This window comes from Phyllobates terribilis, unplaced genomic scaffold (genome assembly GCF_046119375.1).
Source record: "Phyllobates terribilis strain yellow unplaced genomic scaffold, ASM4611937v1 Scaffold_8__6_contigs__length_399053987, whole genome shotgun sequence".
Taxonomy (NCBI): Eukaryota; Metazoa; Chordata; class Amphibia; order Anura; family Dendrobatidae; genus Phyllobates; species Phyllobates terribilis.
In genome coordinates, this window is record NW_027362768.1 from 190,566,641 (window position 1) to 190,588,032 (window position 21,392).

Genomic DNA, 21,392 nt, shown 5'->3' on the forward strand with positions numbered 1-21,392 from the left:
TAGCCACCACCACCACCACCCTGTTTTCCACACGGTCAAGTGTCAGTAGCCATGAATCTGGACTGCATATTCCTCACCCTGATCCTCCTTCCTCCCACCATGCCGAGTACCCAGAGAGAACTGATCCCACACTTGGACACTCTGAAGAGCTGTTCACTTTTCCATTTATAGATTCGGGCCTCTCGCCCGGTCCACTTGAGGGCAGGGAAAGAGGAGATCGCATGTAGCGATGCCCAAATATTTGAGCAGCGACAGTCATATGAATGCAAAGTGTCACAAGAGGTGGACGATGGTGAGACACAATTGCCAGAAAGTCAGGAGGACCAGGGTGCGGAAGTGGAAGACGAGGTGGTGAATGATATAGTAACTGACCCAACCTGGCAGGAGGATATGCAGAGCGAGGACAGCAGCACACAGCGGGAGAGTGGTAACCCTTGCATTCATTGCATAGGCAAATACAATGGGAGACCAACTTCCTAATAATGGGAACATTGTTTTCAAGAGACCCTCCTCTAAGTCTCTTCAAAGGGGTATTGGGGTGCATCCAAATTTTTAAAGGGGTATTGGGGTGTGTCCAAATTTTCAAAGGGGTATTGGGGTGCGTCCAAATTTTCAAAGGGGTATTGGGGTGTGTCCAAATTTTGGGCAGCCCTGCCACTCACTGCATGCGCAATAACAGTATAGGAGACCCACTTTTTAGTAATGAGAACAACATAGCCTAGCCGGCTTATGTCTCTCTAAGAATAGTGAGAGCCGACTGCTGGCTCTTTAAGAATAGTAAAGTCCGCCTGATGGCCCTATAAAAACAGGATGCGTCTGATGATGTGTCACACACCACATGGCCAAATAAAGTTGTAAAATGTTAAAATGACATTTCCCGGAGAATGCATTTGTCACGGTTGAAAGCAATACAAAAGTGCAAAAATGCATGAAAAACGCTACGTGTAACAATAGCCCAAGATGTGGAGGCGTATTCTTGTTTTTGGTTATTTATTTTGCCTTATATACAAGTAATTGCCCTGGAAAGGATGTTCCTTAACATATTTCCCAGGAAAATCCATTTTGGTTTCATTTTAGTATGTTTTATTGTGAGTCCGTAAAAGTGTCAACATTGTTGACAGCAGTGATCTGGGAGTCAGAAATGCTTCCAGGGCTCTTCCCCATGCTGTTCCTATGCCATTTGAGCACTGTTCCCATCGATTTGGGCAATTTTTAGGCCCTCTGCAGACCGCCGGGGGGTGCCACCTGAAAAATGCTCGAGTTTCCCATAGACTTACATTGGGCTCGTTGCTCGGGTCGAGCACCCGAGTATTCCAATTTGCTCGACCCGAGCAACGAGCACCCGAGCATTTTAGTGCTTGCCAATCACTAATGTACACGGATCAGTCGTCCTGGTCCCTTGGCAGAGGAACAGGCCCAAAGCATGATGTTGACACCCCTATGCTTCACAGTAGGTATGGTGTTCTTTGGATGCAACTCAACATTCTTTCTCCTCCAAACACGATGAGTTGTATTTCTACCAAACAGTTCTACTTTGGTTTTATCTGACCATATGACATTCTCCCAATACTCTTCTGGATCATCCAAATGCTCTCTAGCAAACTTCAGACGGGCCCGGACATGTAATGGCTTAAGCAGGGGGACATGTCTGGCACTGCAGGATCTGAGTCCCTGGAGGCATAGTTTGTTACTGATGGTAGCCTGTGTAACATTGGTCCCAGCTCTCTGTAGGTCATTCACTAGGTCCCCCGTGTGGTTCTGGGATTTTTGCTCACCGCTCTTGAGATCATTTTGACCCCACGAGGTGAGATCTTGTGTGGAGCCCCAGATCGAGGGAGATTATCAGGGGTCTTGTATGTCTTCCATTCTCTAATTATTGCTCCCACAGTTGATTTCTTCACACCAAGCTGCTCGCCTATTGCAGATTCAGTCTTCCCAGGCTGGTGCAGGGCTGCAATTTTGTTTCTGGTGTCCTTCGACAGCTCTTTGGTCTTCAGCATAGTGGAGTTTGGAGTGTGACTGTTTGAGGTTGTGGACAGGTGTCTTTTATACTGATAACAAGTTCAAATAGCTGCCAGTACTACAGGTAACGAGAGGAGGACAGAGGAGCCAGTACTACAGGTAATGAGTGGAGGACAGAGGAGCCAGTACTACAGGTAATGAGTGGAGGACAGAGGAGCCAGTACTACAGGTAATGAGTGGAGGACAGAGGAGCCAGTACTACAGGTAACGAGTGGAGGACAGAGGAGCCAGTACTACAGGTAATGAGTGGAGGACAGAGGAGCCAGTACTACAGGTAATGAGCGGAGGACAGAGGAGCCAGTACTACAGGTAATGAGTGGAGGACAGAGGAGCCAGTACTACAGGTAATGAGTGGAGGACAGAGGAGCCAGTACTACAGGTAATGAGTGGAGGACAGAGGAGCCAGTACTACAGGTAATGAGCGGAGGGCAGAGGAGCCAGTACTACAGGTAATGAGTGGAGGACAGAGGAGCCAGTACTAGAGATAATGAGTGGAGGACAGAGGAGCCAGTACTACAGATAATGAGTGGAGGACAGAGGAGCCAGTAATACAGGTAATGAGTGGAGGACAGAGGAGCCAGTACTACAGGTAATGAGTGGAGGACAGAGGAGCCAGTACTACAGGTAATGAGTGGAGGACAGAGCAGCCTCTTAAAGAAGAAGTTACAGGTCTGTGAGAGCCAGAAATCTTGCTTGTTTGTAATTGACCAAATAATTATTTTCCACCAAAATTTGAAAAAAAATTCTCTCCAAATCAGACAATGTGATTTTCAGGATTTGTTTTCTCATTTTGTCTCTCATAGTTGAAGTCGACCTATGATGTCAATTACAGGCCGACCTCATCTTTTTAAGTGGGAGAACTTGCACAATTGGTGGCTGACTAAATACTCTTTTTCCCCCACTATTTACAAGTCATTATACAGGAACGAATGTTTCTTAACATTTTTTTACTGTAATCTCCAATTTCTCGTCGATTTTGATTATATTATTGTCAGTCCTTAAAGTGGAGTAAAAGTGTGACAGCATTGTTCTCAGCAGCGATCTGGGAGTCAGAGATGCTTCCAGGGGTCTTCCCCATGCTGTTCTCATTCCATTCAGCACTTTTTCCGTTCATTTCAACATTTTGACTGCCCCCACCTAGACCTCCTTGTAGAGTCTGCCGGAAAAATGCTCGGATTTCCCATTGACTCCCATTATACTCGTTACTAGAAACGAGCACCCGAGCATTAAGAATTGCTCGGTTCGAGTAACGAGCATCCAAGCATTTTAGTGCTCGCTCATCTCTAGTATTTAGGATTTATTGTGTACTCTTCACAAGGGAGTTCTGCAGCAACTGACCTGTATAAATGCACTAAGCTTGTGATTTTTGTCATACGGTCCCATTCCTCCTTGGTCACTTGTAGAAATGACAGTAAGGATTATATTATTCTGAGTGTAATGGCTTACCTCTAAGCTTTGGCATTAAAATTGATAAATTATTGTCCCTGGAAGAAGACTTGGTGCAGCCTGAAATTCATTCCCTCCAGATTATGACTTTGTAATGTGAAGGTACAACTGCTACATTGTTATTAAAGTTTTCAGAAAAGTTTTTGCACTTCTCAAATCGCTAGTGTTTCCCAGTGTTAAACTCCAACAAAATTCAGTGAATTGTTATTGTGTTTTCACTTGTAGCATTAAAATGAAACTGTATAAAAAAAACCTGTCTCCTCCACGACAAATCATTTATCACAGGATACAAGTCTCGTATCTGCCACTGTAATCCTCATGGTATATTTATGGATAACGGAGTGCCAACTGCATCAATTGTCAGGAGGAATCAGGTCTTATATCCTCTAATAAGGGGCAAGGAAGCAAGCGGCAAATATATAGAGCTGAGAAAAAGTGTATTTTCTATATACCTCCATGTCCTATTTCATCTCATGCCACGTGTGACACGTGTGAAGGATTGCAGAGCTGTAAATCCCCCATGCTAGAGACAAGAAACTGTAATGCACAGAAAGCAGATATTGCCATATGTCAGGATCCAGAGACATTTCTCAACATAGTAGTCATAAGATGGCAACATAGTGGCATCGGTGGCTCAGTGGTTGGATCGTTGCAGCTCTGGGGTCCTGGGGTCAAATCTCACCAAGTACAAAAAGTTTGTATGTTTTTTTCTGTGTATAAATGGGTTTGACGCGCCCCCTGGGACATATTCCTTTTTGAGGGGAATACCCGGCACCGGATCAGATGGGGGGGGGGTTTGTAGTCTCCGAGCGGCTGTGACCCGGTCCCGTGCCCAGGGCGTCAAGCTCAGTGTGATGTGGCAGTCCTACAGATGTTATTAAGAGTTCTTTTGTGTCGACTACGCCACCCGTTGTGATGCGGCCACTGTGGCCGCCGCTGCAGCAGGGTCCGCTGAGGCTGATGGTGGGTGCGCAGCTTGTGATGGTAACCCCCAACGGGAGGGGTATAGCCTCAGGGGGACAGGCGCAGAGGATGGGGGTTGTGGTGGTGTAGTGCAGACGGCAGTGAAGACAGAGTCGGGTTGTGCAGTTAAGGGTGTTTACTTACTGCAGATGTTGTACTGGTCACTCCAGCTGCTAGTGACCACCCGAGCCGTGCTGCGTCCACCAGGTCCTGGATCCAGCCAACCCCCAAACAAGTCCGGAGCGTGGCCCTGAGCTCTCCCTCTGTCCTTTCTTCAGCCGTCCCCACCAGTGATCCACCTAGGTCCAGCTCCCTCGGGCCTGCTGTTGGGACACCCTTGGCCTTGGGTTCCCTGACCCTTCATGTGGTGTGCCTTCGGGGTGAATGTGGTGGGTGGCCGTGGCAGATGCTGCCCACGGCCTCCGGTCTCTGGCTGGGGATTGTTTTTACCCCCACCAGTTTGGGTTCCGGCACCCTTTTGCTGACTCCTCACCCGGTGCTCTAATTTGGGTTCTTGGGTCCCTTCAGTCTTCCCCCTCTGGGTCTTTCTCTGCTCCACTCTCTCTCTCTCCAGGGCTGCTGTTTCCTTCTCTCTGCTGATTTGTTCTCTGCATCAGACAGGCTCCTCTCCAACTGACTTGTTCTCTACAACTGACCCTGATTCTAGTTGGTGCCCACCTTATATATCCCTCTATGTGTGAGCTCAGGTGACCAGCACCCAATGAGCTCCTATCACTACCCAGACTGCTCCCCCTATCTGCCCCTACACTACATGGGATGTTCCACCCCCTCCCACTCCAGCCAGGAACAGACTCGGTCGTACCTGCACATTTCTAAGTGGGAGTACCGTTGGTCTGTTCCTCGGAAATGGGATGTATGTAGTGCATGCAGCCTACCGAGCTCAGTCCCACACTCCATCCTTACCCGGGAGTGGAATATCACACCTCTGGGTTGAGGTGCAATACCCCTGTAGCAGCCGAATCCTCAGGGTGCTACATTCCCCCCTGGTAAATCACAGCACGTCCTCGGGCTGTAAGACAAAAACACCATAAAACATACAATTTTTTTTTTTTTTTTTTCATAAACAACATAAAACATATAAAACATTATATATATAAAACTTTTTATATAAACATTCTCGTCGTCTCTTGTTTCAGGTTCCTCCTCCGGACACTGTGCAACGTGTGTCCGGGAAAAGTGCGACAGTCTCTAAGAAAAACTGGTTTTCCTATAAAACCGGTAGGGGGCGCTTTAGGAAGCGCAACTATATACAGGGGAAGTTGGCCGCTCTCAGTCCTCGGCCAGGTAGAGGGAAGGGAATGGCTGCTCACAGTCCTCAGCCTGTAGGATGAAGGGGTTAACGGGTAAACAGTTCACTCTTGCTGGTCCCAACGGGGACTATATATATATGTATCAACAGTTTCTTTGGTACCCGGTCGGGTAACTATTTACATCACTTGCTCTGCCGCACTCAACGGCGTCTTCCTCCTGCTCTTTGCTTATAGCTGGTTGTAACTTCAGACCCGTCCGGGTCCTCTTGCTCCTCCTCCCCGCACTGCAACTCCTCCTCCGTCAGGCGGTGTACGTGGAGGGCGTAAGGTCCTTTGGCACACTTGTGCCGGGTAAAGGTGACCTCGTCTCCGATGTAGAGGTCACGACCTTTGTGACCTTCCGGCAGGTGGGACTCGACGTCTCTGCGGGTCACAAAAACGTCACCGCGGTTGTTACGGTCCCAAATAAAGCCCCACCCATGCTGCGGGTTGAACTTTATCACCGTCCCGATGGTGCGGGGACAGTGCGCTGCACGGGGGTTCCTCCTAGTCCGGCTCTTCTGCTCCGCGCTCCGGATTTGGGCCTGTTGTTCTCTGACCCGCCTCTCCTCCCGTTCTCTCGCAAACTCTGCTAGCTGCTGACGACAACACTCAGTACGCTCAGCGGCGACTGCCCGAGTTTCTCCGGTGAACCCCATCAAATCTTCTCCCGTGGGGTCCCACACGAATTGGGCTTCTTCTAAAGGAGGCGAGACCCGAGTCACGGGCTTCGGAGCCGGGATCAGGGGCTCACACAAGGGCCCTAGTCTTTGTTGCCGCTCCAGCTCACAAAACTCCTCGGGCCAGATAAAGGGCCGCCCGTCCGGCCATGTGAGCTGGCTGAAGAGGTCCTTTCCCAAACTCGGCACCCTTGGTTTTGCGGGTGCGGGCGCAGTGGTGGTGGCGCCCAGGTCGCCCAGGCCTTGCGGCCAGGCCTGGGGCACTTGGAACGTAAAGGGCACCGTTAATATGGCGGCGCCCTGTGCTACCTGGCCTCGCGACCAGGCCGGAGGTTCCGCGGAGGTAGGGGGCGCTGTTGGTGATGCGGGGCCCGGGAGTACCGGGCCTTGCGACCAGGCCGGAGGCTCTTCCTGCTTGGTCACGCTCCGGGTCGGTGCGTGTGACGTCACAGGGGTCGCGGCGGCGGCTTCTGGTCGGGGCCTAGTCATTAGCGGTGACATGGCGGTTACGGGCACGGACGGGGGACTTTCGGGCTCTGCGACGGGGAACCGGGGCAGGTGGGCGGTCTCTCGGTATGGGGTATAAGCGTCCCCTTTACCTGCCTTCATACGTTCGGCTCCCTTCTCAGCGCCGTCTCCGACCTTGGGTCCTCCCGCGTCATCCGTAGAGGCAGTTGGTGTCCTCTCCCAGGGGAGCATGCTCCGTGGACGGGTTCCAGCTTGCTGGGCCATCTCCCGGCTCCACTCCGCCAGTATCTCACGCTGTACCCGGGCTATCCTCCTTGCGAGGCCCTCCAAGGCAGTTTGTGCACACTCCCGGTCTCGGGGAAGCTGCGCTAAGATCTCCGCTAGACCTAGCGGGGTTGTGGACTCTAGCAGGCTCCTGACCATCGGGTCGGTGCTGCTCTGCTCTTCTTCCGGCAGGCTCCTGGCCAGCGGGCCGGTGCTGCTCTGCCCTCCTTCCTCGGTCTCTAGCAGACTCCTGGCCAGCGGGCCGGTGCTGTTCTGCTTTCTCTCCATCTCCGGGTGAGCTCCTCCGCTACTCCTCGTTAGACCTCTTGCCTCCGGGTCCGCTCGCTCCAGACTGCTCCAGGCGGCACCCATCTTCGTTCTTTTCTTTCGTCTCCTCCCACCTCGAGGGCGGTCCCGGGGCAACTCGGTGACTGTCAGCTCCAGGGGTAGTTCTTTCACGCTGACAGACACCTCCAGCATCACAGTCTCTGTTGGTGGGGGCGGTTTCCACTTTTGGCGCCATTTTCTGTCCCGGCCCACGATGGGAGGTGGCCTCTTGCCTTCCTTTGGCACGCCCATAATGGCGTCCGCTGCTCTTCCAAGGCGGGAAATCTGCGGTTTTGGCGGGAAGCGTCGCCCAGTGGCGGGAAACTCTGCAGATGGCGGGAACAAGTTGGAAATGGCGGACAATCGGCGGGAAACGACTGGTGATGGAGTCCGATGGCGGGGACCCTCCGGAACCGGCAGGAGACTTCTTTCTGAGGTAAACTTGCACTTTTCTTCAGGCACGCAGTACCCGGTTGTTGCGGGCACGTAATCCTGCCGACTACGCCAAAGTTGACGCGCCCCCTGGGACATATTCCTTTTTGAGGGGAATACCCGGCACCGGATCAGATGGGGGGGGGGTTTGTAGTCTCCGAGCGGCTGTGACCCGGTCCCGTGCCCAGGGCGTCAAGCTCAGTGTGATGTGGCAGTCCTACAGATGTTATTAAGAGTTCTTTTGTGTCGACTACGCCACCCGTTGTGATGCGGCCACTGTGGCCGCCGCTGCAGCAGGGTCCGCTGAGGCTGATGGTGGGTGCGCAGCTTGTGATGGTAACCCCCAACGGGAGGGGTATAGCCTCAGGGGGACAGGCGCAGAGGATGGGGGTTGTGGTGGTGTAGTGCAGACGGCAGTGAAGACAGAGTCGGGTTGTGCAGTTAAGGGTGTTTACTTACTGCAGATGTTGTACTGGTCACTCCAGCTGCTAGTGACCACCCGAGCCGTGCTGCGTCCACCAGGTCCTGGATCCAGCCAACCCCCAAACAAGTCCGGAGCGTGGCCCTGAGCTCTCCCTCTGTCCTTTCTTCAGCCGTCCCCACCAGTGATCCACCTAGGTCCAGCTCCCTCGGGCCTGCTGTTGGGACACCCTTGGCCTTGGGTTCCCTGACCCTTCATGTGGTGTGCCTTCGGGGTGAATGTGGTGGGTGGCCGTGGCAGATGCTGCCCACGGCCTCCGGTCTCTGGCTGGGGATTGTTTTTACCCCCACCAGTTTGGGTTCCGGTACCCTTTTGCTGACTCCTCACCCGGTGCTCTAATTTGGGTTCTTGGGTCCCTTCAGTCTTCCCCCTCTGGGTCTTTCTCTGCTCCACTCTCTCTCTCTCCAGGGCTGCTGTTTTCTTCTCTCTGCTGATTTGTTCTCTGCATCAGACAGGCTCCTCTCCAACTGACTTGTTCTCTACAACTGACCCTGATTCTAGTTGGTGCCCACCTTATATATCCCTCTATGTGTGAGCTCAGGTGACCAGCACCCAATGAGCTCCTATCACTACCCAGACTGCTCCCCCTATCTGCCCCTACACTACATGGGATGTTCCACCCCCCTCCCACTCCAACCAGGAACAGACTCGGTCGTACCTGCACATTTCTAAGTGGGAGTACCGTTGGTCTGTTCCTCGGAAATGGGATGTATGTAGTGCATGCAGCCTACCGAGCTCAGTCCCACACTCCATCCTTACCCGGGAGTGGAATATCACACCTCTGGGTTGAGGTGCAATACCCCTGTAGCAGCCGAATCCTCAGGGTGCTACAGGTTTCTTCTGGGTAATCCAATTTCCTCCCATACGCCAAAAAAATAAATTATATTGTGAGCCCCAAGTGGGACAGTGAAGATAGTGTATGTTGCTGCAGATTATGGTGGCAATATATAAGTGCTAAAATTCTATAAATCTCAGTGATGTAACTATAGTGGTTAAGATTTTGCAAGAGCTTCAAGACATCTTCTTTGGGTTATTTCAGGCTGCAACTCACATCACAACTACTGGGCGTCCATACTCAGCAACTGTACATATGGCACAAACGTTTCTTGACAGAGTATTCCATATTCAGATTTTTTTTTAAGATGGACATCTAGTAACACTCGTCAAGCAAAGAATAAAGGTGTGGAGAAACACATCTGTGACTATATTTCCCATTAAATGACCATTGAAGCAACTTTTCCTAGGGTTCTGCATTTTTCCATTCTTTTGTCATTCCTACTATAAATATACATTTAATGGGTGTTATTAGTGTAGGGAGTCCCTACATGGTCTGACAATGTCCAATCAGGGCTGCCTTATTAGACAGCGTAGATACAGGGGGGGGGAGTGACAACTAGAGATGAGTGTTGTTCTACTCGAACTGTTCGCCAATCTCAAATTCGAGCTGTTTTGGGCGGTGTTCGAGCCGTTCGGCGAACACGAACAATTTGAGAAAAATTCGGCTGTTCGAGGTTATGTTCGATAACTGTTTGTGCACCAAAATCATAACTGGATTTTTTCTCAGTAATGATGAAAATTAATGTTAATCCGCAGTTTGAGTGTACAGCGGGGCGGGGGGAGGGGCAGGGGATGGATCTCTGCAGGAACAATGAAGATCTCCATTTTTTTTTTCTCTTTCCCGCATTTACAGTGGGGAGGTGCAATCTGTCAGCCTATCAGCAGAGCACACACGGAGCGAAGTGCTTTTTTTCACACAAGCAAGGGTATGTGTCATTGGCAGTGTATGTCACATGTCCTTGCCCTATAAGACCCAGCCATTTTCCCCGTCGCCACCATTTTCTCACTGCTGCAGCTGCGTGTTAGACGGCACCGCTGTTGCTGTGTGCGCTATACCTTGTTAATTTCAAGCCAATTTTCGCACAAATCTACAGATAGCTTGGGAGTAGGGAATAGTTGTGATTGCAGTCCTTTTAAGGACTAGGTTACAGCATTTCCTACGACTTTTATCAGGCAGGTCTGTGCTCTTAAATAGATAGATTGTGGGAGTAAAGACTAATTGTAATTGGAGTCCTTTTCAGGACTAGGTTACATCAGTTCCTATCAGTTTTTGCCAGGCAGGTCTGTGCCAGTGCTGTGCAAGTTTTTTTCACAGCATTTGGCTGAATCTAGCAAAGCTAATCCTTTTTGGCCTATTGCAGAGTGTGTTAGTCAGTGGAGTAGCCTATCTGTGCTGCAAGATATACCACCTGTGTATAGAATACCAATTTTTTTACTGCACCTAGTGAAGTAAAATCTTTTGGGCATAGCATCATTCTATTAGTCCATCTATACAGACCTCCATCAGGTTGCAAACTGAATATAATTTTTTTCTGCATCTACCTCTGAAAAAATATTTGGGCTTCTAGCAGTGTGTGGGACTTGTTCTATTACTCCATCTATACAGACCTCCATCAGGTTGCAAACTGAATATATTTTTTTTCTGCATCTACCTCTGAAAAAATATTGGGCTTCTAGCTGTGTGTGGGACTTGTTCTATTAATCCATCTATACTGACCTCCATCAGGTTGCAAACTGAATATAATTTTTTTCTGCATCTACCTCTGAAAAAATATTGGGCTTCTAGCTGTGTGTGGGACTTGTTCTATTAGTCCATCTATACTGACCTCCATCAGGTTGCAAACTGAAAATAATTTTTTGTCTGCATCTAGCTCTGAAAAAATATTTGGCCTTCTAGCAGTGTGTGGGACTTTCTCTATTAGTCCATCTATACTGACCTCCATCAGGTTGCAAATTAAAAATAATTTTTATCTGCATCTACCTCTGAAAAAATATTTGGGCTTCTAGCTGTGTATGGGACTTGTTCTATTAGTCCATCTATACTGACCTCCATCAGGTTGCAAACTGAATATAATTTTTTTCTGCATCTACCTCTGAAAAAAATATTTGGCCTTCTAGCTGTGTGTGGGACTTTCTCTATTAGTCCAGCTATACTGACCTCCATCAGGTTGCAAATTAAAAATAATTTTTATCTGCATCCAGCTCTGAAAAAATATTTGGCCTTCTAGCTGTGTGTGGGACTTTCTCTATTAGTCCATCTATACTGACCTCCATCAGGTTGCAAACTGAATATATTTTTTTCTGCATCTACCTCTGAAAAAATATTTGGGCTTCTAGCAGTGTGTGGGACTTTCTCTATTTGTCCATCTATACTGACCTCCATCAGGTTGCAAATTGAATATAATTTTTTTCTGCATGTAACCCAGCCAATAGTTTTGGCCTAATACCACAGTTTGGCCACTCAGCTCTGCTCGGTTCCCATCCATTGTTTTTTTGTGCAAACAACTCCAGAGTTGTGAATTAGTTAACCACCAAAATGAGTGGAAAAAGGCCTGCTGCTGGTGGAAAGGGGAATAGGCGTGTTGGGAAGGGAAAAAAAGGTTGTGTCCGTGGGGTAGGTGTTAAAGCAACAGTAACATCTGCAGAAGAAAGACCTTCTTCCAGCCAAACTAAAATGTCTACTTCTTTTAGCGGACAATGTGATAAGATCCCTTTCTTACGGCCACGCCAATCGCTACAAATTCCAGATGAGGCACAAAAACAGCAGGTGCTTCAAGGAATATCAAGTGCTCCTTTAAGTGGGCTCTCCTCCACATCAACTTCAACATCACAAATACTCCAGTCCTCAAAGGTGTCACCCCAATCGCACTTGCTTCCTCACAGCTCCCAAATCTCCAGCTGCCCGTCTGAGTATGAGGTAGAACAGATGGTTGAGTCTGCAGAGCTGTTTACTCATACTATAGCCTGGGAATCAGAGGTCGACTCCAGCGCTTCTGTGAATCCAGACGAGGAAATGATCTGCACTGATGCCCAGAATCTTTATGAATCGGATCCAGGACCAGACGCAGAAGGTTCTGACAATAATGTAGACCCTCATTCCCAAACTGTAACTCCTGTTGGTGGAGACAATGAGGAAGACGATGATGAGACTCAAATACCTGATTGGAGCGACAACTTTAGTTTTTTGTCAGGGCAGGAACAGGTTGGCTCTGAGGACGACGGGTGTGATAACGCACAGGGTGATGATGATGAGGTTGGAGATCCCACTTACTGTCAACCCACAGTCAGCCAAGAGATGAGGTCAGCAGAGGAGGTGGAGGAAGATGCTAGTGACGACGAGGTCAGGTTGCGCCTTCCTGGACAGAGACGTAGTACTGGAAGCACGTCAACAACTGCATCTTCAAACACAACTCTGCCTCTCACCACAAGTCGTGGTGGCTCTTCAGGTCGCATGGGTGCTAAGCCTTGCATAGCCTGGGCATTTTTTCAGATCGATAAAGATGACCCAACTCGTGTTATCTGTAACATTTGTCAGCAAAAGCTAAGTAGAGGCCAAAAAATACATAGTTTGAGTACTTCATGCATGAACCGGCTCATGGACATGAAGCATAAGTTGCAGTGGGAAGCTCAGTGTGCTACAATGCGGCCTAGCCGGCCGGGCCAACCACCGTCTGCCATATCTTGTGCATCCGCGGCCTCTTCATCCTCTGTGACTGGGGGGACAGCAGTCACACCTGTTTTGGGGCGCAGACCTGCCACCTCTTTACCCGCAAAAACCACCGTGATTGGCAGGTCATCATTTTCTTTGGAGGTGGTAACACCAGTTGGTGTTGAGCGCTGTCCGACATCGATAGCACCACCTTTGGATCAAGGCAACCTAACATGTCCGCCTGCATCTTCCTCACAGACCGGCAGTTTGCCGGGGACACCCTTATCAACCCCGTCTAAGCACAATAGCCAGCCCTCGGTCCCTCAGATGTGGACAAGTAAAAGACCATTTCCTCCTAGCCATGAGAAAGCTAAGAGGTTGAATTTCACCATCTGCAAGCTCTTGGCTACAGAAATGCTGCCTTTCCGCCTGGTGGACACAGAGGATTTTCGAGACCTTATGTCCGTCGCAGTGCCCCAGTACCAGATGCCCAGTCGGCACTACTTCTCAAAGAAAGGTGTGCCTGCGCTCCACCAGCATGTCGCACACAACATCACCGCTTTTTTGAGAAACTCTGTGTGTGACAGGGTGCATTTCACCACAGACACTTGGACGAGTAGGCATGGACAGGGGCGTTACATGTCGCTGACTGGGCACTGGGTAACTATGGTGACAGCAGGACAAGGGGCTGCTGTCCAAGTCTTGCCGTCCCCACGAGTTGTGCGTCAATCCTCTTTATGTCAAAGTTCCTCCACTGCTTCTGCCTCCTCAACCTCCTCTCGGTCTTCCACCTGCACCCAAAGCCTGTCTGGTCATGCCACAAGCTTTCTAACTGCGCAGAAGGGATCCTGCACACCTCGTTACTATGCTGGCAGTAGGGCTCAACGTCATCAGGCGGTTTTTACATTGAAATGTCTGGGAAATGTGAGTCACACAGCTGAGGAGTTGTGGTCAGCTCTGGAGAACAAATTTCATGAATGGTTGTCTCCACTGGACCTGAAACCAGGGAAGGCCGTGTGCGACAATGCTGCAAACCTGGGTGCGGCCCTTCGCCGGGGCAATGTCACACACGTGCCTTGTATGGCTCACGTGTTGATCCTGGTTGTCCAGCAATTTTTAGCCCACTATCCCAGACTAGATGGCCTTCTGCAGAGGGCACGGTCGCTGTGTGCTCACTTCCGCCGTTTGCATCCCGCAGCTCAGCGACTTACATCTCTACAGAAGTCGTTGGGCCTGCCTCTTCACCGGCTAAAATGCGATGTGCCTACCCGGTGGAATTCAACTCTACACATGTTGCAGCGACTGTGGCAGCACCGACAAGCCCTGGTGCAATACGTTCTGACGTATAGCCTGGGCCAACGAGATCCGGAGGTGGGGCAAATCACGCTGGAGGAGTGGTCTCAGATCAGGGACCTATGCACCCTTCTGCACAGTTTTGAAATGGCGACGAAGATGTTTAGTGCTGACGATGCCATTATCAGCATGACTATTCCGGTGATTTACATGCTGGAGCACATGTTAAACAGAATTCGGAGTCAGGTGGTGGCACAAGAGGAGGTGGAGGAAGTAGAGGAGGAGGAGTTGTATGCGGAAGGGCTAACATCTGCAAGGTCCAGACGGTCGGCAGCACCAAGGCGGCAGGCATGTGAGGGTGGGGGAGATGGTTTTACCAGGGCGCGTGGTAGCAGCCAAACTAGTGAGGAAGGTGCAGGAGCCCAGGATGAAGTGGAGGACGAACTGATGGAAGACTCATCAGATGAGGGAGACCTTGATCACATTTCTGTTGTGCGAGGTTGGGGGGAGAGGACAGAGGAAGGAAGCATGATTGTTACCTCGCCACCAACACAACAGGGACTTGGTGCTCCTGGATGCGCAACACACATGAGTGCCTTCTTGCTGCACTACCTGCAACATGACCCTCGAATTGTGAGAATTAGAAATAATCCTGACTACTGGGTTGCCACACTGTTAGATCCCCGGTACAAAAGTAAATTTGCAGAAATTATTCCTGCCATAGAAAGGGATGCACGCATGCAGGAGTATCAGCAGAGACTGTTGCAGAATCTTACATGTGCTTTTCCACAAAACACCAGTGGTGCACGTAGTGAATCTCACAGTTCCAACTTGCCAACCGTGGGACCGTCAAGTGTTCAGCACTCAAACCGTAACAGAACCACAGTATCTGCTGGTAACATCAATTTTGCGGAATCATTTCACCACGTTTTTATCCCATCCTTTGCAAGGCCACAGGAGACAAGAAGTCAGACACATAGTCAACGCCTAGAGACGATGGTACAGGAGTATCTCCAAGTGAACATCGAAGCCATGACTGTGTCACTGGACCCTTGCTCTTTTTGGGCTTCCAATCTGGATAAATGGCCGGAGCTAGCCACGTACGCCTTGGAGATCTTGTCATGCCCCGCAGCCAGCGTTCTGTCTGAACGTGTGTTCAGCGCTGCTGGTGGTGTGCTGACAGATAAGCGCACGCGGCTCTCCACTGATAATGTAGACAGACTCACGTTCATAAAGATGAACAAATCATGGATCCGAAACGACTTTTCTACCCATGTGTCATCCTGGGGAGAGTAAAAGCTTGATGATTGGTTAAAATCACCTCACCAACCGTTTTAAGCTTTCAAATTACTAATCATGTTTATCTGTATCTTGACTGGAAAATAATTTGGGCTTTGTAGCAGTGTGCAGCACTGATCCTATTAGGCCATCTATACTAAGCTTCACCAGATTTTAAATTAATAATAATTTGTAGCTGCATCTAGCCCAGAAAATAATTTTGGGGCTCCGAGATGCGCAAGACACATAAGTGCCTTCTTGCTGCACTACCTGCAGCATGACCCTCATATTGTCAGAATTCGAAGTAATCATGACTACTGGGTTGCCACACTCTTAGATCCCCCAAACTTTTCGATCAACCTTTTCATTTTAATAAAGACCAAAAAAATGGTCATTTTTGAAATTTTAAGCATTAGCAGGTTATTAGAAACTGAAATCAAACAGTTTTCAACTCAAAACTTTATTCTAGGTGATGTTACATTTTCACATAGGACCCCTTGTTGGAAAGGAGCTTCTGAACTCTCTCGTCCATTGAATTTGTCAGGTTTTGGATGGTTTCTGCTTCAATTGTTTTGCATGAGGACAGAATACCCTCCCAGAGCTGTTGCTTAGATGTGAACTGCCTCCCGCCATCATAGACACTCCTTTTGATGATGCTCCAGAGGTTCTGAATGGGGTAGAGGTCAGGGGAGCATGGGGGTCACACCATAAGTTTGTCCCCTTTTATGCCCATATCAGCCAGAGATGCAGATGTTTTATGTGCAGCATGAGATGGTGCATTATCATGCAAAAAAATGATCTTGCTGTGAAATACATGGTTCTTCTTCTTGAACCATGGCAGGAAGTGCTGTTTGAGAAAATCCACATACATTATGGAGTTCATCTTTAGCGCCTTCAGGGATCCTAAAGGGGCCGACAATCTCTCTCCCCATGATTCCAGCACAAAACATTACTCCACCTCCTCCTTGTTGGCGCTGTAGCCGTGTTTGCGTGGGGTGTCCATCAACCAGCCATCCTCCACTCCATCCATCTGGACCATCGAGCGCTGCACGGCACTCATCCGTGAACAAAACAGTTTTGAAATCAGTCTTCATGTAATGTTTGGCCCACTGGAGCCGTTTCTGCTTGTGTGAAGTGGATAGAGGAGGTCGACAGGATGGCATATGCACAGCTGCAAACCTCTGAAGGACCCTGCATCTTGTTGTTCGGGGGACGTTGGAGGCACCAGCAGCTTCAAAAACTTGTCTGCTGCTATGACAAGGCTTTTTTGCCGCTGCTCTTTTAACCTGACGTAATTGCCTGTAGGAAAGAGTCCTCAATTTGCCCTTATCAGCACGCACACGTGTGTACTGTGAATCAGCTACATACTTCTTGATTGCCAAGACACTTCATCCTGATCATCGCACAATGTTGATTGTAGTCATGCCTTGACCTAAACACTCCACAATTTGTTGCTTCTCAGCAGCCGACACATCCTTTTTCTTTCCCATTTTGGCAGAAAATGTAGGCTGCTTAATAATGTGAGAGAGCCTTCTTAAGTAGTCTTGCCTTTCATTGGACACACCTGACAAACTAATTAGCACAGGTGTCTGCAATTGCTTACAGTGATATAAAGAGCCCTGACACACATCACCATCAAGGAGTTTAACTGACAAACAAACAAATTCTTCCCTTATAACTCCTAAACACTTTTTGCATAATAATTTGGAACACAGTGTACATGTGCTTTTCCACAAAACACCAGTGGTTCACGTAGTGAATCTTACAGTTCTAACTTGCCAACCGTGGTCTGTATGGAGTTGTTCAATAAAGGGCCCAAAATTAAGATAACATAGACGGGAGAGGTCTCTATGAATAGGAATTCCTAAGTATTTGATACCCTGTGAGGGCCAGGCAAAGGGAAAGTTGGACTGGATGGAATCCTATATGGATTTGGGGAGGGAGACATCGAGGGCCTCAGACTTCGCTGCATTGATTTTAAAATTTGACCATGTAACAAAGTGATCTATTTCAGCCATAACAGCAGGGATGGATATATGTGATTGAATGATATATACTAGTACATCATCAGCAAATAGAGAGCACTTGTACTCGGTGACTCCCACCTCAATCCACCTAATATTGGGGTTATGGCGAATTGATGAGAGCAGGTGCTCCGTCACTAGGATGTATAAGAGAGGGGACAGAGGACATCCCTGCCTTGTCCCATTGGTGATTGTGAAAGGTGATGAAAATGTACTGATGCACCCCCTGGGCCTTGGGACACCCGGAGCCGGACCCTTTTTGGTGGATGCTGGTGGTTGTAGTCTTCGTGGCGGCGACCCGGTTCCGTGGCTCAGGGTGGTCAAACCAGTGGCGGAACTATTTATGTGGTTTTGATGTTTAAATGTCCGACTACGCCACCCGTGGATTGCGATCAGAGTGAACCGCCGCTGCAGGGCAGACCGCTGAGGCTGGTGTTGTGGGTGCAGCAGAGCGTAGCATAACTCCCCACGGGAGGAGTATAGCCTCAGGGCAGTGTATGCGGAGGATGGGGGTGATGGTGCAGGGCAGCAGCAGTAATGACACGGAGTCAGTGATGCAGTCCAGGGCCTTTACTCACAGTTCTTATTATCCAGACCACGTCTGCAGGTAACGGCTGCCCACGTCGTACTGTGCTCACCAGGTGAGGGGCTCAGACAACTCCCAGATAACTTTGGAGCGCTTCACAGGACCCCCTTTGTGTGTCCTTTGTCTGGCCTTTCTTACCAACCTTTCTGTCCGGCTGCCTCGGGCCTCCTCTTGGTAAACTTGGCGCCAGTTTCCCTGACCCTATGTGCTGCCCTCCTAGCGGGTGTAGCGAGGGACTGCGCCACATAAAATGTCACAGCCTCCGGTTTCTAGCTGAGGGTCGTTTCCTGCCTCCACTAGTTTCGGGGACCGGTCTCCCCCTTTGGCCTGACCCCTCCATGCAGGTGGATTCGGGCGTGCGGTGGCGACTCGCCCGTCCGCACCCCTGGGATCCCTTCGTTCCTCGTTCCTGGAGCCTTCTCCACTCCTCTTCCTTACTTCTCCCTCTTCCAGGCCTGGGCCTCTGTTACTAGGCCCGCCTCCGGAGCAGAGCTCATGCAGAGCCCCTGCTCCCTGCCACTTCTGCTCAGACTTCTCTGCACTGAACTAAGATGGTGCCCACCTTTTATACTCCCTTCTCAATGCACCCAGGAACTGCTTCCTCCCTGCTCCTGCACTACAGGGTTTCCCTTCCTCAGTGTTCCCTCCCCCCACTCCAGCCAGGGACAGGGACTGTCGTGCCCATCTCAGGGGCATATTGGTCGCCCTGCCCCAATGTGGTGTAATGCATGCAGGTGTCGGGTCCTGATCCACACTCCATCCTTACCTGAGAGTGAGATATCACACCTCTGGGTGAGGTGCAATACCTCTGTAGCAACCGAGCCCTCAGGGTGCTGCAGTTCCATTTATCTTCAGCCTAGGTGACGTATTGCGATACAGGGCCGTGATTTTGGCTATAAAAGGGTCCCCTAGACCCCTACCCCAAGCTTTTTAAGAGAATCATATATGGCGTGCCAGGAGACTCTATGGAATGCTTTCTCAGCATCCAACGAGAGTATCTAATTACAAATTTTTAACTGCATCTAGCCCAGGAAATACTTTGTGCCTAGTAGCAGTGTCTGCTAGTCAGCGGATTATCCCGGCTGTTAAGCAAGCTACACCACCTGTAGTTTGGACACTTAATTTTTTCAAAGGAAATGCTTCGGGACCACGGGATACTCAGTGAAGAGCATCAGGAGGCACCCCAAGGCATAGGGGCTGGGACTGGCAGTAGGATGCCTTGCGGTGGACAGCCGAGCTCGATCCTTATAAAAGCTTTTTAACTGCAGCAGCTTTAGTGGACGCTACTGGAGCTGGAATTACGCGGCTGCTGGCATGAGACTTGCCCTCCAATAGATCCTTGTAAATGGATTTAAAGTGTATTCATTCAAATTAGAGAGACAATTTAAATTAAAAAGCTTAGAGCTGCCTCCACCACAGGGGGGCTCGCTCGACCCACCAGCGGACAGGCACCAGTATTGGGAGAGGGGGGCTGGCCGTCAGGGTTCACCGCGGCTCTGGCACAAACCCGGCGACACGGAGGTGGCACGGGCAGGAGCGGACTGAACGTGTCGACTTCTCACTTTTTGGATTTTAGAAGGGCATGACATGCCTATATCTGTGTCTCCCCCTCCTTTTACTCCTCCACCTCTTTTCTTTTCTCATGACTATATGTACTTGTCACTTTTCCATGTGTTAGTTGTGTCTTCTGAGCAGTTTGTCAGCTTTTGGACACCTTTGAAGGTGTTTTCTATGTGTTTCTATGTGTTTTTGTTTGCCTGCCATTGGTTTTAACGGTGTTCGAAGGTGTTCGACGAACAGTTCGACGAACACACGGGTGTTCGACGAACCGAACCGAACTCGAAAACTACGGGGGTGGCTCAACACTAGTGACAACACCCAAAGTTGAATTTGTATATTTGGTTTGAATTGTATCTGCAGAAAAGGGATTTAAAAAAACAAAAATCACTTTTTCTCCGTCCCCCCAGACCTGTCCTTCTGCCGTCCAGTCCTCTAATTGGCTCCTCTAATTTGGCCGTGTTCTCTTTTAGGGTATTCTGTTTTTCCACATTGCCATTGACATTAAATGTGACACACATCATTGACATGAATGACCACAATTGACCGAGCTGACCACAAGGGTCAGAAGACCCTGATTTGTCAAGAAGAAAAAGAGGCTGGAGAGAAGATGAATGTAGCAGCACCAACAGATACGGAAGGGTCAAGGAGCGGTGAGTTTAAAACTTTAGGATCCAGCAAAATTGATAGAAGCTGAACAACATTTTGTTGCAATTGCACAATTGAATTAAAAATTTGATTCATTAGATTCTCTCAACCCTGAATCATAAACTTCCGAGAGTTATAATTGAAGGAAACAGAAAATAAACAGATAAATAAAAATTAACAATAAAACAAAAATCTTTCAGCCTGCCATCACCAGTAGAGGGAGCTTTTGTGCTTCCAGCAGACTGATTATATTTTCATATAGAATTTTAGTTATCGTGTTCGCTCCCTCTAGTGTTAACTGCAGCTCTCAGGGAGATATTTTCTGTTTAGACTTTCTGACCTCTTGACAGTGGCTTCCCATGAGCTGAATATATAACAGTGATGTATGAAGACCCTAACTGCCTGTATGAAGACCCTGAAAAAGGGGGAACAGGTAAGTATAAATTAAAGCATGTTTTGGTTTCCTCCACACTGGACAAAAATAGGATTCCCAGTTTTTGCCCAGACAATCACTGTTAGATGAGTGTTTTGCTTTCAGTGCTATACTCAACTTCTATATTATGCCAACACTGAACAGTTTCCCTGAAGAAAAAAATGTGAAATATACAGTAAAAGAGAATAAAAAATGTTAATAAAAAAATCATGTTTAATTATTTATTTGGAAAGTGGAATACAAATAAGAAACCCAACTGCAACTGTCTTCTCCAGAGAGAGCTAAAGTATCTCCAAAAAGTTAAACCAAATATGTAAAAACTCAATACAAATGTTCGGAGCTTCTCTTAAAAAAAGAAGGTTTTACTGGCAGTATAAAGAGCAGAGATAAAGTCTAACTTCACATCATAAAGTTTATAACTTAAGAATGCCACTATAAAATTGCTAATGAGGTATAGAAGCATCAATACAAATTTACAGCTCAACTCAAGGATCCCGAATCTTGCAGAGGCAGAAGCCGAAAGAAAAAAAAAAATCTTCAAAACATTACCTCAGCAAAGTTCTAGCAAGTTGCCGAGATGATAAGGGTTCGCTTTAATAATGTATACTACATTTCTACTGCAGTGTCAAAATATCGTATATTTCCATAATCTAATGCAATGCAATGATGTCGTCACTACGACATGTAAATGAGA